Here is a 23,916-nt window from a genome sequence, read left to right as displayed (position 1 = left end):
ACCGGGCGCCCCATCCCGCCGACGGATATAGAGAGTGCACACCCGCAGGTGTGCGCTCCCCGGAACTGGGCAGGGCGCAAGCGAGGCGGCCAGGCGGACACTGTATTCCGGAGCCGGTCACCTTCAATCAGGGTCCGAATGAGGCTGACGCCGCGGGGCCCGATTCTGCCACTAGCGCTTAGGGCTGAGTATCGACCGGCAAATACACTGTTCCGCTGGCCCCTGCCCCAACCAGGTTAAACGGACTTCTTTTCATGCAGGACACTTGCCTAGTCTTTACATTTTAAAAAATGTCCCGTGTGATACACATGTCATGGTGCATACTTCAAACACATAAAAAGTGGAGAGCACATAATGAACACCTATGTATCCAGCGAGGTTTTGCCAAATCTAAACATTTGCCCCCTTGGATCTAGACCTTCCCCAAATAAAAACCCCACAGATGCCACGGGGCATGCACAGCAGCTCTGGCAGGCCTGCAGGCTGGGCAGAAGTGAGGCTGGGAGAAGGGGGACAGCTAACTCCCTCTACTGCACCCTGCTGAAACTCTATCTCCACTCACTCGCAGCTCAAGAACCTTCTATGGCTCCCTAGAGTCCAAAAGCAACAAGTCCAAACAACCTTCCTTGGTGTTTGAGACTCCCACGATCTGGTTCCAACCAAACCACTCTTCAGCCTCCCCTACTTCTCCCCTACTTGTCACTCCCAGCAGAGACTGCCCTCCCACCTACTTCCCCCTGCCTGGCCAGAGTCCATCCCCCTAGGGCCCACCTCCTCTAGCCTTCCCTGACCATCCTGGCCCTTGGTGGTCTCTCTTTTCACTCTCCCTTGCCCCCGCAGCACCATTTATCTTTTAAATTATTCAGACAACCACCTGCCTGAGCTCCATCCCCTCAAGTACATAAGGGGAAACTGAGGCCCTGACAGGGAGGTCTGACTTGCCTCGGCTGGAGGCAAAGTAACTGAAACAAGTGGTCTTAGCCTCGGATTCCCAACGCGGTTTTAGGGGTGTCTTTGTGGAGAGTCACACGAAGGTGCCTGAGGCAATCTGGATGTCCTCCAAAACAACCGAAAAGGTGGGGCCTAGAGGGGGCGGGGCAGTGTGGGCAGGAATCCAGGCCGGGTTTTGCACCTCACAAAGGAAGCCCCCTCCCTGGCTCCCTCAGCCAGGGGGAGGGCCCCCAGGTCAGGAGGAGCTTGGATCACAGCTGGAAGCCAGGCGCCTTCCCAGGACCAGGGGGGAGGGGCAAGAGGAGTATTGCTCCTCCAAACCCAGTCTGGGTTGTCCAAAGCTATCAGCAACCCTGGCCCCTTTCCCCAGAGTACTGGCCAATCCCTCGGGAAGATGGAAAGCCCAAGGCCTGTAAGGACCCCATGGCACCCTTTGGGTTACGGATTGCTCTGGCTCATTCTCCATAGCAGACATTGGCAAGGAGCATCTTTTACAAGTGCAGAGTCCCCTGGGAAGAGCTGGACCCAGACCCTCAGTCCAGAGGCAAGCTGTGAATGTTCATAGCATGCATCTTCCTCCCCAACCCTGAGCTTCCCCTCTCAGGTGGGGCTCCCACAGCCACCTACGCACCCTTGGCACTTCTAGGAATGAATAACCTTCACTCCAGGCCCAGCAGTGTTGGGGAGTGGAGGAACAGAAGACTCCTAGGAAGTCTAGCTCACGGTGGGGGCAACAGTCCTCTTCCCAGGGCCTGGAGTTCGTCTAGACCAGTTTCCTTCTAAAAGCAGGAATCCCCTACTCAGCCAGGTTCTAACCTTCCTTGAGGGGATAAGAGGCTTCTTGCCAGCAGTGGCTGGGATGACTGGGGGAGGGGGGGCCTGCAACAAGCAGATTTAGGTGTGTGTGTGTGTGTGTGGAGGGAGGTGGGGGAAGTAGCCAGGAACTCAGGATTTCATCTGTAAATACAGGTGGGCTCCGAAAGTCTGGCATGGTCTCTCTGCTTATACTTGGGTTTTGCAAGTCCTTCCCTGTGCCTCAGTTTCCCTGCCTACAAAGAAAAGCTATGGACCTCCAACCTATCTGCCTTGTGGAAAGAGAAGTGTCGCTAATGAAAAGGAAGAAGGTTCTGCATTCCAGGCCTTGGGATGGTGTGGGCTTTGCCAACCACCCAGGCTGGAATCTCCACAGGTCTCAGGTGGGTTCTCAGTAGGTACCAGCTGACATACTGAGTCAGAAGGGAGCCGGTGGCAGGGCAGGAGGTAGTAGAAAGGGGGCCTGGGCTCCCTGCCCCTCCTCCTAGCTCAGGACCCCCAGGGCGAGCAGGCAGACAAAGGCTGCTCCCTGCACACCCAGCAGAGCATCTGGAATCAATCCTGCTGTAGAAAAAGCCACCCACCCCTCCCACTACCCCTGTGGCCTCCTCCCTTTAAACAGAAGCAGTCCCCCTTCCGGAGACTGCCTAGACTGGAGGAGGGACACCTGAGAATGCTCCCCCCACCACCACTTCCTGGACAGACCCCCTCTTAGGCCCTGCTGAACCGTGAGCCCGGCCCCCTAGGGTTGATAGTCTGTCAGTGGTCTTGTTCTCTCACCTCCTTCTTGCCTCCAGAGGGGCTCCGGAATAGGCCGTTTCCACCTCCCCCACACGCTGCTTTAGGTGGGGGTCAAAGCAGCAGCCTCCATGCCCCTGAGTCTCCAAATCACTTGCAGCTCATTAAAAGTGCATATTTCTGGGGTTCCTCCAAGACTTTTGATTCAGTGGGTCTGAGTGGGGCCTGGAACTCTGCTGGCTAAATAAGATCTGAGCCGTCTCCAACCACCACCTTCGCCAACCCTCAAAAGCCCCCAACGGTACACTCCCACAGTATTGAAGAAACGGACCCAGCTGGGTCACAGAGCAATCACCTCCCCTTGTAACCCCGCCCACTCCACCCAACCTGATCTGTCTGCTTTTCAGCCTCCAAAAGCTCCATGCTCATTCCCACCTCCCTTTGCCCTGTTGGTCAGATACGGCTACCATGAAGCTCTCCTTTCTGCACCCATCTGGTCAACTCCTCCTTATCCCTCAGGACTCAGCAAAAACATCACCCCATTAAAGAAGTCTGAGCCCCAGTGAGAGACACCCCTACCTGCCACACCCCATCAATTGGTTTGAATAATGAGGACGCAGAAGATTCGGGAGGATGGACCTACAGAATTTCCCTCGGACAGAGAACCATCAGCATCTGGGTGTCCTGAGAATTATACCCTGCTGGCAAGGAAGTGGTAGGTGGCCTAAGACGGGGGCTGGAAGCCTAGGTACACCATAGGCCAGGCCAGGGCTGGGTCACAGGGGCCCCTGATGCAGGGGAGGTGGCCAGCCCAGTGCAGTTTCCCATCTTACTGGGGCTGTTAGGTTTCCAGTAACTGAGGAAGAAGCAAAAGTAGCCTGTGTCAGTATTACCCTCGAAACGCCTTAAATTGCCCGTAAAGAACGGTTTTTCTTCTAGTCGTCGGAGAGATCACCCATTTCTTCAACTGAGCGCAAAGCCAAAGGACCTGGCCTTTCCTTAGGGCCATTTTGTGCAGGAGGAAAACAAGACCAACAAAGACCAGTTATCTACCATGAAACTCCCTCCAAGGAGGAGAGATGCTCACACCTGGAGGGGACCCCAGAAGTCCAAGACTTCTAACATAGGAAGCTTACAAGTTTGGCCTGGGAAGCTTTGTCTGAGATTTAATACTAATAAACTGTTCAGAATTTACTGTGTGTCAGACCCTGTCTGCAGCATTCTATGCACATTCTCTCATTTAATTTCACAACATTCCTATGAGGCAAATGGTTACCACCTTCATTTTACAGAAAATATTGGGGGCACAGAGAGGGTAAATAAGTTCCCTAAGGTCACACAGCTCGTACTAGGAGTCAGGATTTGAACCCAAATGGGCTGGAAAGACAAAGTCTTAAGGCTGAGCAGGACTTAATGCAGAGATGAAGGAGGGGCAAAAGCCGGGAACCTTCCTTAAAAGCCAGTTTTGACAAGGAACAGGAGGAGGTGAGGAGGGACGGGAATCCTGACAGGGGAAACACTGGAACCCACACCAGGCCCGACACAATGGGTATCTGGAGGACTCAGACCTGTCAGGTTTCCTGTCGGGACAAGGGTGGGCAGTGGTGACCAGAAGTCCCCAGGCAGGCAGCTCTGTACACATCCGCCTGGGGCCTCCCAGGCAGGTCTCAACCTCAGAGTCACCGCAGCCCTAGGCAGGGGTGTAAGTGGGGGTGTTGCAGTATCATTCATGGTTACGGTCATGGGTCTCTCTGCCCCAGGAGGCGGCCCATCTGGCAGGCAATGACAGCTTCCTGCGTCCACTGTTCATCCGGGAACAAGGCTAGACCAGTAGGACCTTCAGGAGATGGGGGAGGCTGGAGTGGGGGAATTGCACCACGGGTGGAAGATGCAGACAAGTCCTCTGAAGTCACAAGCTCTGGAACCCAGCCAATTGTCCACCACCTCCGCTGCTCCCTGGGACTTCTCCCTCTAAAGCCCCCAACGAATTTAATGACATCTGATTGCCTCTCCCAACCAGCATAAAGTAGCATCACTCCTTGCAGATGGGAAGGAAGACCAGGGGAGGGAGTGACTTGCCCCCAGGGGAGGCGGCTGGGGTTTGCCCCAAACAGAGCTGCCAAGACACGCTTTCCCCCTCAATTACCTGGATCACCACTCCAGAATGCCTGATGCATTCTACCCATAGGTGCCCTGGGCTTCCACTCCAGACCAGCTGCCCCCGAAGCTCAGGGCTCCAATCCTATTGTAGTTGGGGGAGGCTGGGATCCAGTTTTTAGGCCCCAGCCCTCGCCCCTCCTTCCACACCCCCACCCTAGCAGCCGGCATTTCAGCCCAGATGGCCAGGCCTGGAGCCACTCTCTTCATGTACTTCCTCTCCCTGCCCTGACCCAGAAATGCTGCCAAGCTCCAGGTGGACCTACAACCCTCCTTCTCCAGACCAGGCCTGGGGTTGAGACTCCAGGTCTCCAGGCTTCTTCCTCTCCTTCCAGTTGAGGGACCCAGACAGCTCCATACTCACTGGGCCACCAGAGGGGGTGGCATATGGTCCCAGTGTGAGGTCAGAGAATGCCCTCCCTTCCCAGGCAGGCATGCCTGGTCATCTGTGAACTATTTCATGGCTGGCACTGGCCTGAGTTCCCGGGGGATGAGACTCATTCAATCCCGGCAGATCCCACTGAGGAGGGCAGATGAACAGACCCAGTAGCCAGCTCCTAGGAAGGGAGCTGAAAGAGTGTGGGATTTGGAGTGAGGAACAAGCACTTCTTGGCTGTGTGACCCCAGATTAGTGCCTTCACCTCTCTGTGCCTCTGTTTCCTCAACTACAGAATAGGCATGATAATACTTATACTTGTGAGGTGTGAAAGGTTGAATAGCATAGTTGTTAGTCCTGTCACAGCCATATTCCCAGTGCACAGAACAGTGCTCGATAACCATTTGATGAATGAAGGGAGCTGGGCTCAAAGTCCCCATTCTTTTTTCAAGAAGGGCAGCTGTGGGACCTGGGACAGGTGACTTCCCCTCTCTGGGCCTGGGCTTCCCTCCATGTGACATGTGGACAGCAGGCTGCAAAGTTGACTTTCAAGCTGCAGCCTGGGGCTGGTCAGGAGGCCAAGCTGTAAGTCCTGACACTATGGCGTAGTTGGCACAAAATAAATGAATGGGTGAATGAATGCCTTTGCTTTGCCATGTGCCTTTGAGCAAGTCCCCTTCTGTTCACAGCCCCAGCTTCCCCTCCAGGAAAATGGGGTTGGCCTGGGTGGTCTTTCAGAACCCCTGGGCACTGACACTCAAAGCCTCTGTGCCCAGTTCAGAACAGAAACGTGAGCCACAGCAGGTGTTACAGGAGGAGCAGTGTACGCCAGAGCCGTGGTTCTCGCACTTGCTGGCCTTTCCTGGAGATCCCAGCCAGACCATAGCTGGCGTTCTAAGGCTGTGTGGGTTAGGGTTAAATGTAGCTTCTGCAGCTTGTCACCCCTCAACTCCTTTGGAGAGTGAGAACAATGCTGGCCCTGCCCCCACCCTAGGAATAGCATTTTGTCTGGAAATTCCACCAGGGGTAGGAGGAAGGGCTGGGGCCCTAGAATTTCTGTGCCTACTCATACAGGAAGTAGCTGAAAGTTTGGGGCCAACGAAAACAAGCTCAAGGTCATCCTGGAAATCAGCAGCCCAACTCTCCCCAGGGCTGGGGACTTGCCCCATCCCCAGGTGGGGCTCTCCTGGTGATTAATAATTAACAGAGGGGCGGGCGGTTGCTCAGTGGTTAGAGCGCAGTGCTCATAACACCAAGATGGCCAGTTCAATTCCCACATGCACCATGGAGAAAAAAACGGCTTGAGCTTGGAGCTGAGCCGCCAGTGGGCAGCTGGTGGTCTCAGTGGTTAGAGCGCAGTGCTCGTAACACCAAGGTCACTGGTTGAATTCCCAAATGGGCTGCACACTCCACAACTAGATTGAAAACGACTTGACCAGGAGCTGAGCTGCAACCTCCACAACTAGACTGAAAAAATGACTTGACATGGAGCTGACGGGTTCTGGAAAACCACACTGTTCCCCAATATTCCCCAGTAAAAATTTAAATAATAATAATAATTAACAGAGAGAGACAGTCAGGAGGGATGGTCCAGGACCACAGCCAAAGGCCTAAGAGGAAGCAATATTCACTGAGCCTTGTCTGGCATACCTTTGATGACAGGGAGCTCACTACCGAACTGGCCCCTGTCCTCAGAAAGTCTGAAGGTGAAGCTACCTTCCCACAACTAGGAGTTACAGAAGGTCTTTAGAGATCTAGTGGTCATCCCACCCTCAACCCAGGGTTCAGAAGGCTTGCCCAAGATCACTCAGACACACCCTGGGTCCTTCCTCAATTTATGGCAGCAGAAGAAGCTGTTCCAGGCAGAGCCAATAGGGGAGTTGGGGGTGAAGCGTGGGCTTCAGCCCCACCCCCACATCTCTCCAGGCTTAAATGCCCTAGTTAGGGTTTAGGGGACTGACCTCTGGCTGACTTTTATTAGAAAGCCCAGAGGACATGGGTGGGGGCCCTGAGTTGATCTCAGTGCCACTGAGAGCCCTGGGGAAGCAGCCTGGGTTATAGAGGCCTCTACACAGCCCCTCTGACATGGCCCTCTCCTTTCCCCCTGTAGCCTCTGCCCAGGAAGCTACAAGGTGGCTTCAGAATTTTCTGCACCTACTTTCTCTGACCTCGTGCTCCCTGTGCCCTCCTGGTGCCCCCTCCCTCACACCCAGCACGCTTAGACAGGCCTCTGTGCACACAGACCCAGAGGTGGGCTCTTTCCAGGCCCTGCCAGGCTCAGACCCAGTCACCTGGGGCCCTCAGGAGGTGCTGGCTCCTGCTGCCCCCTGCCGGCCATGGAGCCCTAGAACAGAGTCCCTCCTGGCCCTGAGGCCGCCATGGGGAGAAGTAGCCTGGCTGTGCCCACCCCCGGGGCCCCAGGGCAGCATGACACAGGGTCCCAGTCAGCTGAGTGACTTGGGCAAGCTATCCATTCCCCCTCTCCCCACCAGGGAGAGTCTGGTTTAGCCCACCTGGGAAGGAGCCCAGGAATCTGAATTTTAACCAACAGGGGGTGGGCCCACGCTGACCTCACTGGCCCACCTATTGCTCTCTGTCAGGGCCCCCTGGTTCTGTATAAAGACTTCTGGGACCCCAGCCCCTGATAGGTCCCAAGCTTTTTACAAACTGTAACCTGTCCCCTTTCTCAGCACCCTGTGGGAGGCAAGGATTCCAACAGCAGGCAAGGATTCCAAGCCTCACAGTACAGACGGACACACTAGGCTCAGAATGGACAGAAACAACCAGTTTGCCCAGGTCCCATTCCACAGTGAAGCTCCCAGCTTCCCCTCCCTCCCCAGGCTCCCCAAATGCGGTCTAGATTCTGGGACCCAGCAGGTCAGCTCAGGCTGGGCAGCAGCCCTGACTGGTCCCCTTTGTCTTGGTCCCTGTGCCCTCTGACCTCACCAGGTCCTAGGCTGATTAAAATATCCCCTTACACCTCTGATAGACCTAGTGTCACCTTACAGGCCTGGGAGGCACACAGTCCCATCTGAGGCAACACTGCCAGCTTGGTGCTGCACTCTGGCCACCGCTGATCAGGAGCTGGACACTGCCAGCACAGTGGAAACTAGAGAACCTTCACCCAAAGTGTTTGCACAGACCAGCCAGGAGAAATAAAGACCCAGAGGGGAGAGCCTTGCCCAAGGTCACACAGGACACACTTACTAACCCCAATACAGTGCCTACTCTCTGCCAGGCAATGTTAACTCAGTAAGTCCTTGTAACAACCTTAAGGTAGACATTGTTACTCTCCCATTTTACAGGCACAGAAAGGTGACTGTAGCTGAGACAGGACTCAACCTCATATGGCCTGGGTCCTGATGGTGGCCCTGTGCTGCCACAAAAGGTCTCCCTACACCTGTCCCCAGGTAATTCACCTGCCTGCCCCTTTTCAGGTGCCAAGAAGACAGAGCCATTTGTGAAAAGATGTCCTGTAACAATAAGGCCGGGCCTTGGCTTCCAGTCCCAGCCCCGGGGTATCGGTCAGTGGATGCTGCCCCAGCCCCTTCCCCAACCTCAGCTCTTCCCACTCCCTACACCTACCCTTCCTCAGCCACCCTGGTCCCTAGCACCTCACCACTTCTTTTCCTCATGCCTTTGCTCCTACTTTTTCCCATCCCTAGAACACAGGACATGGGGCATGCTTTCTAGACTCTGAGTCCCCTCTGAGAATGGATTATTGCTAGCTCCAAATTCTATCAATAGAGTCTATCCACCTCTCTCTATCTCCGCTGTCATCACCCAAATCCAGATCACAAACTTTGGGGACTCCCACAGCCCCTAACTGGTACCCCAAATCTTTCCTTGACTCCTGAGTCTATTTTCCACAAGGCACCCAGCGTGAGCATTTTACAAAGAGCCCTCTGTCCTAGCCACCCTGGCCCCACTGGTCTTTGGACACTGGTTCATCTCTGCCCCCAGCTCTCCTGAGCCATCTGGCCTACTCCCACTCACTCTTCCTTTCCCAAGAAACCACCCTCCTTCCCGCTCCAAATTCACTGCTCCACCCCCCCACCCCACCCCCAATGGCCTTCCACATCATTTTCTCCAGGCTCCCTGCACCTTTCCTCCAGGAAGCTCATCGCATTGTGCATTGATATCTATTTTCTGATGACTCATCGCACATCTGTCTCTCCTGGCACACTGCTCCCCCGAGGCTTGGGACCTGTCTGCTCACCAGCATAACCCTAGTGCCCAGACCAGGGCCTCCAAATGGCTGCTGCCAATCAGAAGGAGAATGGGGGCATCACAGTCGTATTTGTAGAAAAGCACGGCACACGTGCTGGAGACCTCTGGGCCTCCGTGCATCTTGAAGCTCCGGGGCTCACAGCAAAATGGGGCCAATGTCCTCCACCCCCATCCCAAATAAGTCACAGCTCAGGACTTATTAATTTTCCTCCCCACAGGTTCCAGTGCTTTTCATTCTGTGATTTATAGTCCATCCAATAAATTTCCCCCATTATCTTTCACATGCAGCGTGCTGCCTTTCTGCCATTTAATAATACATTTGGCTCCCTGGGACTCTCCCTGGAGAAATCTTAGGCTTGGCTCTAATTCAGGAGCAGGCCCATAAGGCCACGCGGGATTCTGAGGGCCCCTTTCAGAGCCAAACCTTGAGCAGGTCCGAACCTCACACTCAGGGCTATCTGGGCAGGGGCCCAACTCCTCTTCTCCCCCCTCCCTCCCTTCTTCTCTCTGGCAGGGAAGTCTGGCGGAGAGAATGTAGGCTGAGCTGTCCGGTGCCCACTGGGGCCCTGGTGGCCAGTTTTAAGCCTGGAGACTCTGATGCTTCCCTATCCAGCACCAATGCTTTCCAGAGGCTCCACAGCCATCATCTTGATGTACCTCTCCAACTCCCCCAGCAAGGCAGGAAATCATTAGACCCATTTCACAGATGAGGAAACTTCTGCAATACAGGGAGGTTGCATCCCAGCCCCTTACCCCAATGTGATGGAGGAGATCTCTGAGGGTGTCCCTCTGTGCCAGGCTATGTGCCTAGTGCTTGACTTGAATCGTCTTACTGCATCCTCACAGCCACCTTTTAGAGGCAGAAGGTACTGTTATGCCCATTTTACAGATGGGGAAATCAGACTCAAAGAGAAGCGATTTCCCTAGAGTTGTACAGGAAGCAAAAAGCAGTGCCCCAAAAGACGTTCTACTGGAGTGAGGGATGTGCAAGGTCTAGAGGATACAGGGCGCACATAGCTCCAGGCAGAGCTACCCACTCAAAAACAGAAAGCGGCAGGAAATCAGGGAGACCTCAGGGCTTTAGGGTCTGACAGCCCAGGAATTGCAATCCCACCTTTGGTAGCCCTCAGCTGTGTGACCTGAGGCAGGACCCTTAACCTCTCTGGGCCTAATCTCCCTACTCTGTCCTCCCAGGACTATCACAGGACTTGCATGAGGCAACACGTGGGAAGCTGCTTTGTAAACTCTGCATTCCTGGGCCATGTCATTATTGCGCGTTAATGAGACATCATTCAAAGACCTGCAGGGAACAAAAACCCCTGGGCAGCTCCCTGTGAAGAGTAACCGGCCACTCCAAACCTTGCAGGGACCTGGGCAGAAGACATGGGCTCCTCCTCAGACCACAAGCTGCTTACCTCACTCTGGTACCAGGAACCTCACACCCAGGCTCAGGAACAACCAGGCAGCCCTCCGGCTCTTGCTGGCTGGGGATGCTGGGCCGAGGGGTATTCTAGGCCAGCCTGGGGCAGGTCGCCCTCTTCCCCTCAGCCCTCAGCCATAGGTCTGCTTTCCTCCCCTCCTGCTTCTGAAAGTTTCTGCTCCTACTTTCTAGTTTCTGTGGCAACCACCTCTCTTCCTTTCATTGTTTGCCTCTCGTCAGCTACTTTGCCATCTCAAGAAGCAAGTTTCTCTCTTCTTTAGGCTAAAAGGAGAATAAAAGTGGGCTGGCCAGGAGAAAGAGGACAGAGCGAGCCAGGGCTAGGAGGGGAGAGGTGACTTGTGGGGTGCAGCCAGGGGGCTGGTGCAGACATGGTTTGCCCCCAAACAACCTCTGGGCCCCAGAATGCACACAGGGTCCTCCCCAGCTGGCTGCTTCAAATGGGACCTTCCCGCTCAGAGTGCCGGCCCTGCAGGGTTGCTCAGGCTGGGTTGTCAAGGCTTTGCAAGTTGGCTGGGCCTAGATGCACTTCCTATTGTCTTGCCTTCACGCACAAGTGCCGTGTGTTGAGCCAGCCTCCAGCCCTGTGCCCCATTCTCTCTGCTTTTATGCACCCTTTCCTTCCCAAGGCCTGGCTTAAAGTACCCTCACGGGAAGTCCTGCTTGATGGCCTACCATGACCACCATCCCCATCAGGGCTTCTCTCTCCTCCACTGTATCTGTTCTCCCACATCCTAAACTTTCTCCCAGGCGTCCTTCTGCCCTGCATGCGGGCAGGGCATCTGCACAGCTAACCCAATTCTCCCTCACTCCATGTCCGAGCAAGTCTGCAGGAGTCCGCGCCGAACCTATGGCCAGAGAGATGGGGGCTCCAATGGGTTCTACCGCCAGCTAGTTGAGGCCTTTCACAAGTTTGCTCTAGAATTTGATGTTCCCCTTGGTCAAATAAGGATGGAACCTGCTTTCTCCTGGGCCATCAGAGACTGAAGTGAGTTTGTGGGTTTGAAAGAGCTTGGAAAACGCTGAACTGCTGGGCTACATCGGAATTATTTGTAGGCACTGAATTACTGCCATCCGATGAGTGGCCTAAAGGCCTCCTTGACCCTACAGGTCTGCTGGCTCTCTTTCTCCACCTGCTGACCTCCAGTGGCATTTACTGCCCATGTCCAGCCAGCTCCACACCAAGGCCGGCACTCCACACCAGTCACCCACCACCAACTGCCCCGACAGAGAGAGAGAGAGACTGACACACCTGGGGCCCCACAGGCCTGGCCAGGGGCATGAAGGCACCTCTGAGGCACAACCAACCCAGCCCATATGGTGGGGGTGGGGGTGAGGGTGGGGGAACAGCTTCTTCCCAGCCTAGCTGGGGCTGGGGGCCACACCTGGGGCCCAGAGGTAGCCCCAGAAAGGACTCTCCCCAACAGACCAACTGGGCCGTCCGCTGCCTTCTCCTGTTCCACTATCCACTGCCTTTCCAGGCCCGCCCCTGAGCCCGGACCACCAGAACTCATCCTCTTCTCTGATGGACGGAGCGGGCTACCCAGTAACACCTCCCAGAACTGCTCTTTCCAGAGAAAGTTCTCCCCCAGCCCCCAGCATCCAGCACCTCTTCCCTTCTCTGGTGGCGATGAATTTCACCCCAACTGCCCACCCAGCCTCAGACCTACAGGTCACCCCTTCCAAACTGCTCACAGAAGCGGCAGTTGCCCAGGCTTATGCTAGGATGGGGTGGGGTGGGGGGCTCCTGTGTACACTTTGGGGACAATTTCACCTCCCTCCAAAGACCTGCAGAATCGGAAGGCTTTAACCAGCCTCAGGAAAAAAAAGAATAAAGACTTGAGAAATGTCGGAACTGAGTGAGTAAAGACAGAGCCGCTGTAGCAAGCCGGAACTGCCTCTTGTGCCCCCTCCTGTTCTCATCTCCTTTGCCTACTCTACTGATGGTTCAAGAGCCCAGGATGCCCAGAGATGGCACTGGGAAGCCAAGCCATTCAGCTCCCACACTAAAGTGCATGGGAGACACTTCCCAGGAGCTGACATTTGAAAACTCATACAAGCACTGGCTCAGTCATGGGAGGGACACTGTGTAGGCCCCCGGGGCCTCCGACACAGTCCCGTCCTCAGGGAGCTGACAGTCTGGTGGAACACATGAACTCCCACAGGAACCCACCAACAAGGGCCAAGGCAGAGGAAGCATAAGGAAGCGAGTAACTGGGCAATGGGACATCAAGGAAGGCTTCACAGAGGAGGTGGCATCGAGGCCAGGCCTTTGGGTAGGAGTCCAACAGGCAGAGAGTGTCAGGGCAGGGAGGGAACCCACTGAGGATTAGAAGCAGCCTGAGAACCACAGAGAGATTTAACTTGACTTCCCTTTTCCCAATGCCAGGTGGTTAGATGAGGGTTTGGGCTTAGAGGACACTGGCCCTGTGTCCAATTAGTTGGGCCTCTTCAGCCAGGCAGGTGATAAATCCCCCAAGATGGCCCAAAAAGAGGCACTTTCCAAGCTGGTTCCTGAGACCATACCCTGGGGCAATGTCTGTTCTGGTCATTGTCACGGGGCAGTGGCCTGAGAGTGCCAAAGAGGGATAGACCATGCCAGGTCTTACAAGCCCTGAAGAAAAGAGTCTCCTCGAGTTCCCTAAACAGCCCATTCCGGGATTTCACGCCACCCCACGGTCCGCCAGGAAGTTCTTCTCCCTATCTAACCTACATCTCTCTTGCTGAAATGTACACCCACCTTGCTTTGGAGACACAGGAATTACAAAGCACAGAAGCTGAAAAGCCTCACCAGGCTCTCTGTTTGCAGCAGAGGTGGGAGTGGGGGTGGGTCAGTAGGCACAGACGCCACCCCAGGCTCTGAAAGAGAGGACAAGGCCCCTTTGTGTGCATGATTAATTTATAGGCCTGGGGAGGGCTGAGCTAGCGGGAATATCCTCTCTCTGGGCCTCCGAGGCTTCCCTGACCCAATTTAGAAGCTGCGTTATTGTGTTGTTCGTGTCAAACCTTCCCGATGAGGTCTCTATTCCCAGCGTGCTCATGAATTTTCCGGGGGTTTAATAGTGTACAATCTGAGAACGATTTATTAAGAAGATTAAACCCCCCAAATATGCTTCCACATGCTGTACAAAACACGGCAAATTTATTCTCTGGCGTCAGTGGGCTCCCACTGCCCAGAGCAGCACGATCACTCAGCAGAATTAAAGCTGGAATCCTTTGACCTAGAAGGGAGGAAAGCCACATGAGGTGTGAGAGCCACAGTCACGGACCAGGGTGAGTGTGGAAAAGTACAAATGAAATTCCAGGACCCCAAGGCTCAGTCCCAGTGTGCGCAGAGCCCATGTTTAAAGACCCTGCCTTCCTCCTCCGCCCCCAACCTTGCCCAGGGCGTCTCTGCTCAGCAAGGGCTCCAGGCTCACAGCAGGACACTGGTCTAGACATTTCCTGCTCTGAGACTTGGCAAACAAGAGGAGCTCCTGATGCCACTCTCTCTGAGCGCGCCTCTGAGATCTGAAACCTCAGACTTGGCTTTTCTTCACCCTGCAGCCCCTCCCGTCTGATCTGTCCCCAGGTCTGTCTGTTTTATTACTGGTGAAGAAACAGTCATAGCTCTGGAGCGTCTCACCCTTATTCTGTGCCAGGCACTGTGCTGAGCTTTAAATGCGTCGTCTCATTTCTCACTCACAATAACCCTGCCAGGCAGGTGCTCCTACCACCGTGTGTCTCACATGAGGAAAGGAACTTTACAGAGTAGAATCGACATGCCCGAGGCCGTGCAGCTAATAACCCACATAGCTGGGATTCAAACCCTGATGTTCAGACTCCAGCACCTGAGGTCTCATGGATCTTCCACCTCATTCCGTGGCTGGGACGACTCTCCTTTGTGGTCCCATGAGGACCCTCAGTTTGGGCTCAGTTTAGGTCTCCAAGTCCCCTATTGGATGATTGCTCAGTCTCCCTGCTGGCTAGCCAGCCTCTAGCCACATCTCCTGCCGACAGCTCTCTACCCAGCAGCCAGAGGGACTATTCTGGAAGCCAAACCTCAGCACCTATCACTCCACTGGAGAACCTTACCGTGGCTCCCTGGGCTGACAGCACAAGGTCCAAGCTTCTTTGCCTTGCATTCCCGGCTCCCACTCCCATCCTCCCTCTGCTGTCTCTCCCATCACCTCCTCCACGTTCATAGCACGTGCCCCCACGTCTGGTCTCCATGCTGGTGCCTGGGCCTGACATGCTTTTCGCCGTGTCTCTTACTTCATAGTTCTCAAGGCCCAAATCCAATAACACTTTCTCCACGAAGCCATCTAAGAATCAGGTCCCTGCAGTAGATGTGACTTTTCCCTCCTTGGAATCCTGACAGCACAGGGCTCAGTGGCCCCTTGGACAGTTGCATATGTATAGATCTGCCCCCGCCCCACACCCCCACCCAGCCGAGGAGCCCCCAGGCCCAGCACACAGCTGGGTACATGGAGCAGGCGGGTTCAGTGTAGACATCAGTCCACTGACGACAGGACAGACATCTTGACCCTGTGAGTGAGGGGAGGCAAGATTGGCCTGTGTGCCCAGCCTGTGAGTTTCTTACAATTTTGGTGCCACAGACCCCGTGACTTCCAGTAAGGCCTCAGACCGCAACTCAGAAAAAAAAAGAAGAAATGTTTTTAAACGCATAAAATAAAATTCTAAAGATTACAAAGGAAACCAATTACATTGAAATATGGTTATCAAAATATTTTTAAAAACACTCATTGCAGTATATGTGCTTCTCTATTAACGCCCTAAATAACAAGATCGTTTTAATAACTACTGTAATTTTGAAGTCTGATGAACAAAAGCATTATTTCAACATAGTCACAAAACTATACTACGTATGACATGACAGTTTCTGTGGTTTCTGTGATTTCTACGAAATCATAAAACAGCTAATGCCACTGTGGTTTGTCACCTACATTGTGTTTGAAAAAATTATAATTTGTAGTTGTAATTAGAGGTAAATGAAAATAAAGGTGGGATTTGTTTTGCCTGTCCAAGTTTAAGGAAATTGGATTTCACCTAAAGTCCCCTGAGGTTCTTGGTTAAGACCCTCTAGCTTAGAGGAGGGGGCTTAAGGAAAAAGAGCGGGTGTGTCCTGGAGCCCAGATTCTGGCTGTGTTCTGCCTGGCATATTTCTAACCTCCTAGGTGCCTGTGTCCACCCACCTGTCTCAGTCAGATCACGGAGGAACCAAACCCCATGCCCACAGGCTGGTTGCTCCAGCTTATCCTGAAGCCCCTCAGTGGAGTAGGCTTGGCAGAGCCCCATGGAGAATGACCCCTTGGAGCCACTGTGCCCCAGACAGCCAAGCTCAGGGCCTCAGGGTCCCTGGCTGCCTCCCAGGGAATTTGTTTTATGTCCCGTAAGAGCAGGGCTGACAGGTGATAAATTGCCAAGGAAGGCTGAAATGGGCTCAGACTCTCTGCCTGGCGCCTGCCCAGCCACCCTGCTGTACCCATCACTGCCCTCTCAGGAGGGATGAAAACATCATTAATTCCCAGGAAAGAAATGGCGCCATGAGGATGTGCCCAAAGGCTGCTCGATCATCTCTGGCCACATTTTCTAAGTGTAGCACCAAGCCTGGCGGCCAGCTGTCAATCCTCACATCCCTCTGTCACCAGCAGGCTGGCCTCTCCTCTTCCCACATCCCCCACAGCCACCTTTCAACCTGGGTCCTGCCCCCAAAGACTTCTGACCTATCCACTGTTCCTGAAGGGATTCCTTTTTATAAACAGAGCCCCCAAATAGTGCTCCCCAGATGGGGGTGGGACCTGGGAAATCAACACTATACCTTTGTTGCCTTCACCAGCATGAGTGCATCACCTCTGAACTCCACGCAGGAAGTGTCTCTGGCCACACTGGATGCCACTATCGTCTCTAGTCATCATCCCACGCCACCTGACTGAATCACCTGTATGGTACACCATACCAGTTACCTTGTACAGGTCTGTGCTACCACTGTCTAAGCTAGAGCTCAGGCAACCCTCCAGCCAACGTGTGAGCAAAGCACTACTATCCCGTTTTACAGACACGGTAACTGAGGCTCAGAGAGGTTAAGTGGCTAGTCCAAGGAAGCAAACTGACAGAGTCAGGGTTTGAGTTCAGTGTCTGCTTCCAGATCTCTCCATTAGCATCTTTTTAGCCCCCGAGTGCTCCCCCCTGCAACCATAGGTGGCCAGAGTCTCTATAAGGAGGTTTGCAAGGCACTTCCATGTATCCCTCCCTCTCTTTCCTGCCTCTGCTCAGAGCCCAGAGACTCATCTCCAAACTCCTGCTGTCCCCAGTACCACCTCCTCCAGGAAGCCTTTCCTGACTGACCACCCTGTGCAGAGTCAGAAGTTTTCCAGTGCCTCCTGGCCCTTAAGAGAAGCACCACGGATGACCACTAGCCCTGCCTGTGGGTAGGAGCTGAATGAGTCTCTTCCTCATCACTCCCACCACCACACCCCCAGCCAGACCCAGACACCTCACAGGGGCTCTTCCAAGATGAAAGACGAGGAGAATCGTGCTGGCAGATGAAGGAGTGAGCCCATGGCTCAATGCTTGTGCCAACCTTTCAGCAGAGGAAGATTTGCTCACATGCAGGCAGGGGGCAGCTGCCCCAGGATCACTGAATGGGGCCCCACCTGACCAGACAACCAGATTGGCTAGGAATTGGCATTGCATGGGCCAAAAGAACAAAGTCTGCAGATGCACTGGACCTGCACACTACTCCAGAAGAACACAGAGAAGCACCAGACGAGTTCAAGGCCATAGCAAAACCATGACTTCTGCTCCGAGCTCACAGCAGGAATAACAGCACTGCCATTCCCGGCAACAACCACTTTCCTAATAAACGTGCTTTCTCAGGACAGAGGGATGCTGGCACCTGAGCCTGGTGAGGCCCACAGAGGATCCCCTGAAACACTGTATGGGCCTCAGACACCCCCTGAGTGTGGCTAACTCGAGCACCACACCCTCAATTGCAGAAAACTCTATACAGCAAATAGAAATAGCCAGGAAGATGTCCATGTCTGACTAGGGAAGCCATTCCAAAATATCTTAGTGAACGAAAAAAAAAAAAAGTTGCAGCATAAATGATTTTTTTTTAATTGTTGAACAGATTCATAGATTTTTCTAAGGATCTATAGCTATACGACAGCACAAAAGAACACTGAGAAAAGCACACTCTAAATGTCTCCTGAGGGTCCCCCAGGCTGAGTCCTGCCCCTTGGAGCCGGTGCAAGCCCTACCTCAGCCGGAAGCCAGCCCAGCTCTCGATACTGGAGAAGTTCATGACCATGTGCTTCATCATCCGCAGGAGGCAGGAGTGGAAACTGCCACAACCTTTGAGCCTCCTCAGCAGCGTCTATCAGAAATTAAAATCCATAAAATGTCCATTCTAAATTCATATATTCTCCTTCGGCATTCTATCCCTCAGATAAACTCTCACACGCATGCAAGAACAGACGTACAAGCATGCTTACGCATCCGTTTGCAGCAGCAGCAGCAAAAAAAAAACCAAAAAAAACCAAACTGTAAACATTACTTATGTCCATCCCTGGGGGCTTGGCTGAATAAATTACGGTCCCCTCTGAAAATGGAATCCTGGTGGCCGTCTGCAGTGTGAGGTGGACATGCAAGGACTGACACGGTGCACTGCAAGGTGACAATGCAGGGTATGCCCCTGGATGGACAGGTCCCTGAAGCACGGAAACAGGTTCTCGCATATTCTTCCAAAAATAAACAGTGGTTACGGTGGGAGGAGAGAGAGAGAGAGAGAGAGACTGTGTGGACTGTGTGAGTGTGTGTGTGTGTGTTGAGTGGGGGGCAAGAAAGGGGACAGGTTTCATTTCCACTTTACACCCTATGGTAACGTTTGGTTTGATTTTAAATCATGGACTATACTGTTTTTATATATTAGAAAACAGATCGCAGTGGGGGGTGTTGGTAGTGGCAGAGGCTGTGCACGTGGGGGGCAGGAAGTATATGGGCACTGTCTGTACTTGCTGCTCAGTTTTGCTGGGAACCTAAAACTGCTCTAAAACAGAAAGCCTATTTTTCATTAAAAAAAAAAAAAAAAAAAAAAAAAAAGATGAAAAGCCTTTAGGAATTAAAAACACACATAACTTTATCCTCCAGAGTCAGAATGCTCCAGGTTGCATCTCCCTGTGCCTTTCTCATTCTCAGGCAAGTCCTAAGTTTCATCCTGCCTCCCCCGTGGGGTGGGGCAGAAAGGTGGAGCCACCCAACTAAAGCTCAAACTGGGCGCCCCCGTGGAGGTCCCAGCTTTGCACCTCTGCTCACAGTATTTCACCTCCCTAGAATGCCTCTGTACTTTCATGTACCTATTCAGATATCACCCTTCCTGAATGCCCATTCCAGGTACCCTCACCCCCCTGAAATGCAGGCTCTCTGAGGACAGTCTGTCCCAAATATTTCTTTGTAGCCTCCAGGGTTGGCCAGTGCCTGGCACAGAGCAAGGGCTCATTAAACATGTACCAAGTCAATGGATGCCCTACTGAACACATTAACATTTCTAAAAGCCCGAGCACTGTCTGAACATCTCTCTGGGGCTACTCAATTTGCCTTGAATTATGATGCCACCTGCCATTAGCAGCAGTGAACTCCTCAGAGGGGTTCCCGGGCCCACACCCCCCCCATGCACGCCCCAGTCCTGTCGCTCATCCAGCCCAGGAATCACAAAAGCAAATGCCAGCGTGAGCCAGGAAGAGAAGAGAATGCGCGAAGTAGGCAGGCCAGACTACAGGGAATGTGCTCACCCCAGAGCTCCGGGGTGCTACTGGAAAGCAGGCCCAGAATGTCCGGATGATCCAACTTCCAGAGCAGCTACCAGATTTTAACGTAAAAAACCACCTGACTATTAAATGCAGGTAACTAATTCACATCTTAAAACAAACAAACAAACACCATACAGGTTAAATCACATAGGGCTGCAGGCCAGATTCAGCCCAGCCCCCTGCCTCTGGTGGCTTCAGGGAACAGCAGCTCAGAATTCAGAGGAGCCATAAGTAAAAAAGAAACCAAAAGGCAAAATGCTCTCCTTGATCCTGCCGTCCCTTCAGCCCTAATAGCCCCAGAGCCCACACCCAAACCTTAGCGCCACAGGGGACTCAGAGAGCAGCAGTTCTGCCCAGGCTGTTGGAGGGATGCTCGGCAGTCATAAGGGAGAGAACCCAGGACCCAGGAAAGGGCCATAGCCTGTAAAGGCTCACTCTTATTGTGACAAACAGGGACAGCTAAGCCTGGAGGAGGTGAGGGATGCAGACCCATCACGGAAGGGCTGTGTGTCAAAGGCTCTTCTCCCTCAGCCTCCCAACCATGCCTTTGATGGGCAGGAGGAAATGATGAGCCTCAGAACTGCCCAGGACGGCCTGGTACAGAGAGAGGCACACTCTTCTCCAACCCACTAAGTCCCCAGATGACAGAAATTAACCCTTATGGAGCATTTAGTACATGCCTGGCACCATGCTGAAGACTTCAAATAAGTTCCTGTCATTTCACATTCTCAACAATCCCGGAAGGTCATTATTATCAGCTCCCCATTTTACAGAGGAGTAAACTGAGGCTCAGAGACGTGACCTGACGTGTCCAAAGTCACCTAGTAAGTGATGCAGCCTGGATTTGGCTGTAGGCAGTCTCTTCCAGCGCTCTCAGCAGCCTCTGTAGCCTGCTCCGGGACACCTTCCTTCCTGCTGTCCAGAAACCTCAGTGATTACTGCAGTGTGCCAGGTGCCAACCCATCCTGGGGCCACCAGGAACAACCCGCTCCTGCTCAGGGCAGCCTAGCTGGGAACCGTGGACTCTGCCTGGAAGAGCTGCTTCAGGGAGGATGGGACCCTGAGCCAGAGCCAAAAGGGGAGGAGGATCAGGATGAGAGGTGCAGGGGTGAGCAGTGGGCTGGCTGCACCAGGAGGGAGCCCAAGGCACCCCCAAACTTTGAGGCTGGGGTCTGGGAACTATAGTTCAGACAGAACCAGTTGGGCTTGGCCCAAGGCAGGTGAGAGAACAGGCAGATGGTTTCTCTCCTGAGAGAATACGCAAATATGGGGGGAAAGGAAAGAGACAGGTAAAGACCATTTAAAAGCTTAAAGTTTAAAACCTACACTTGGGGTTCCCCAGTCCCCAAGAGGTGGAAACCTCTTGCCCGCGGTAAAGATCCACAGGTCTGACACTAGCACCCTAGTTGTTATACTGGGGTGGCGGTCACTCAGACCTAGGGTGATATTATGAGCTGAAATGTGTTCCCCTAAAACACATGTGTGAAGGTCCCAATCCCCAGTCCCTCAGAATGTAACTGTATTTGGAAATAAGGTCTTTAAAGAGGTGATTAAGTTAAAGAGGCCTTTAGGGTGGGGCCTAGTCCAATCTGACCGTGTCCTTATAAGAAGAGGAAATTGGACTCACAGAGGACACCAGGTGCCCACGTGTGCAGAGGCAGCAAGAGGATGGCCTTCTATAGGCCTCAGAGGAAACCAACCCTGCTAACACCTTGACCTTGGACTTCCAACCTCCACAACTGTGAGAAAATCAATTGTTATTGTTTAAACCACCCAGTCAGTGGTATTCTGTTATGGCCAGTGTCGCTGAAGAGCAGTGAGGATGGGGAAGGGGATGTGAGCAGGGGCCCACGTCTGGGCTACCGGTGACTGTAAGAGCAGTGAGAGCTGGGAGCAATGCGAACCACTCCATGCTAAATTACAAACCACACGTGCCTTGGCTGCTGAGAGAGCACACACAGGACAGAGTCCAGTCAGAAGCATCCTGCAGTCACACACGACACAGGATGGCAGCCTGGCTCTGGATGTAGCAGGGAGGCTGGGACAATGGACAGACAGACTTGTGGCTCTCTACAAGGACCCCTCTGATCTTCCCCTTTCCCCCAAGCAGCCACTGTCCTCACCCCAAGAGAGCACCCAGGAGTCAAAGTAAGTCAAGGCCCGGTGGCCTTGGCAATAGCACTTATCCCCGCCCCTTCCCCATATACCCCACAGGACCTGTCAACCTCTTGGACAAACCTGTCCCAAGCTGACTGTGAGACAATCTCTTCCAAGGAGCCAAGCGACTGTGAGGTTTCCTCTTCCCTGGGGGTGGGGGGTGGGGTGCTAGTGGTATTTTTAAGCTATTAACAATTGACATCTGTTAATTATTAGTTTGTCCACGTCTGTTTTGTTCTTACCCACACCATTGCTCAATCCACCAGCAGCCCTGGTCCTGAGAAGTGGAAATATTACCTCCTAACAGAGAGGTGGGGAAGCAGAGGCACACCCCCATGGCAGGCAGTGGGGGGCTGGCAGTCACTAGGCCCCACGCATCTAACAAAACCCAGGTGGCCTTCTGGATACTACATTATAAGGAGAAGAGCAAGCTCTGTACCAGGTCCTGGGGGTCCCCATCCTGGCCCCCCTCAAGCCCCACAGTCCTGAGGCACCCACTTTGTCCCTGGAGAGGCAGCCCTCCTAGCCAGGCCAGCTCCTTCTCTTACAGACCCCACATATTTCCCCAGCAGACAAGCTACAAATGTTATAGATTCTACGGCAGAACATTCCACAGGAGCCAAGGGAAGGGTAAGTAGCACAAATAGCCATGCTATTCTGGGTGGAGGCAAGGGGCTAGACTGCATGGTATGGACACCTGTATCTCCTCTGGCTTTGTGAATCTGATCACACAAGGGTAGGATCTTGACAGGCAGGCACAAGACTGAGAGGACAGCATTCCAGGCAGGGGCACCTTGAGAACAAAGGTATGACAACAGGGCAGGTGGGAGGCCATGGAGCATTCAGCTGGCTGAGCTCCTGGGTGCAGACAAAGGAGCTGTGGGCAAGGAGGCTTCTACCAGAGTCTAGAGGACGCTGAAAATTAACCTGAGATGCCCAGACTATACCCTGGAGAAAATAGGGAGCCCCTCAAGACCACCGATCATAGGAGTGACCCACAGACCGAGGTTTAGAGCACCCCGCTGGGGCAGGGTGGAGAGGGATGGGGAACTAGGCAACATGACGGAAAGCTGTGGCTGGGTTATCCCCAGTGGACAGCGGGTGCAGGGATGGAGGCAGGAGTCAGTGTCAAAGGGGAACTACCAGTCTTGCATGCAGGAGGAAGGAAGGAGAAGAGGGCGAGCACCAGACTGGGGCTGCCTGGCCCAGGGCTGGCTAGCGGAGCCTTCGCCTGAAAGAGGGAACTCAGGGTGGGGGGAGGAATGATCAGGGTGGGAGGAAGTGGCTTTAGGAAAAGGAGTTTCATGTTGGACCAGTTGATGTGCCTTTAGAGCACCAATGAAAAGCACTTCTCCCTCTGGAACTCAAGAGAGAGGGTTAGGAATAATGGGAGTTGGCTCAGGGGTCATTGACACCTTGGGCATGAATGGGGCTCCCAGGTGAGAGCCAGTAGGTGAGAAGAGGAGGCCCCCGGGGCAGACCCTTGGAGAACAGGAGGCATCCACAGAGAAGCATGCAAGGGGCCAAGAGGGTATGGAGTCTCGGAAGACAAGAGTCAGGATATTGGAGAGCTGATGACCACCCTGGGCATGCTAGTGGAGGCCCTGAGCAGTAATGATATTATATTCATCACAGATCCCATCTGTTGAGTTCCTTTTACATGCCAGGCCTGTAGAGACCTGACCTGTCTCATCTACTTCACTAACACCTCCAAAATCCACTGGGGTGAGCATTGTGATCCCATTTTACAGATGGGAAGGTCAGCAAAGAGTGGCTCAGTCGTCAGCTAGTCAAGTCTGGTCCTGAACCCAGTGGAACTTCAGAGGCCACACATACTTCTATTACTATGTGGAGTGAGGGGAAGGTCAGCGTTTGCTGCCAGTCAGTGGCCCATATTTTCAACAGGGAAGGGATTCCTAGGAGCCAGAAGGTGAACAGGTAGAAGCAGACAACTATTCTTCCAGCTGGGAAGAGTGGAGGTTGGTTCTGGCAAGTTCCTCTAGTCGTTGACCCCAGGCAGCGGAGTGGGAGCCGCCCATCTGAACGGAAGGATCTCGAAGGCTGTAGAAGGGGGCCAGAGCCCGGAAGGACCTTTAGTTCTTGTTTTGCCTTAAGGATCCAAACTTGGAAAACAATGACAGCTAAAAGGGATTTGATGACTACAATTTTTGACTATTGCTAAGTTTAGCACTCAGGGTGGGATAGGCACAATGACATATGATACGCAAACCCGGACTTCCACTACC

General features: G+C 53.4%; 1 protein-coding gene across 2 annotated transcripts in view; it reads right to left on the bottom strand.

Moving 5' to 3' along the window:
- DAB2IP (DAB2 interacting protein) overlaps window positions 1-23,916 on the bottom strand; it is a 182,676-nt gene that overhangs the window by 122,506 nt on the left and 36,254 nt on the right. The gene's annotated exons all lie outside the window — the stretch shown is intronic.

The sequence above is a fragment of the Rhinolophus sinicus genome, linkage group LG04 (assembly GCF_036562045.2).
Source record: "Rhinolophus sinicus isolate RSC01 linkage group LG04, ASM3656204v1, whole genome shotgun sequence".
In the NCBI taxonomy this organism is placed as follows: domain Eukaryota; kingdom Metazoa; phylum Chordata; class Mammalia; order Chiroptera; family Rhinolophidae; genus Rhinolophus; species Rhinolophus sinicus.
The sequence above is the reverse complement of the archived record's forward strand: the minus strand, read 5'-3'. Positions and strand labels throughout refer to the sequence as shown.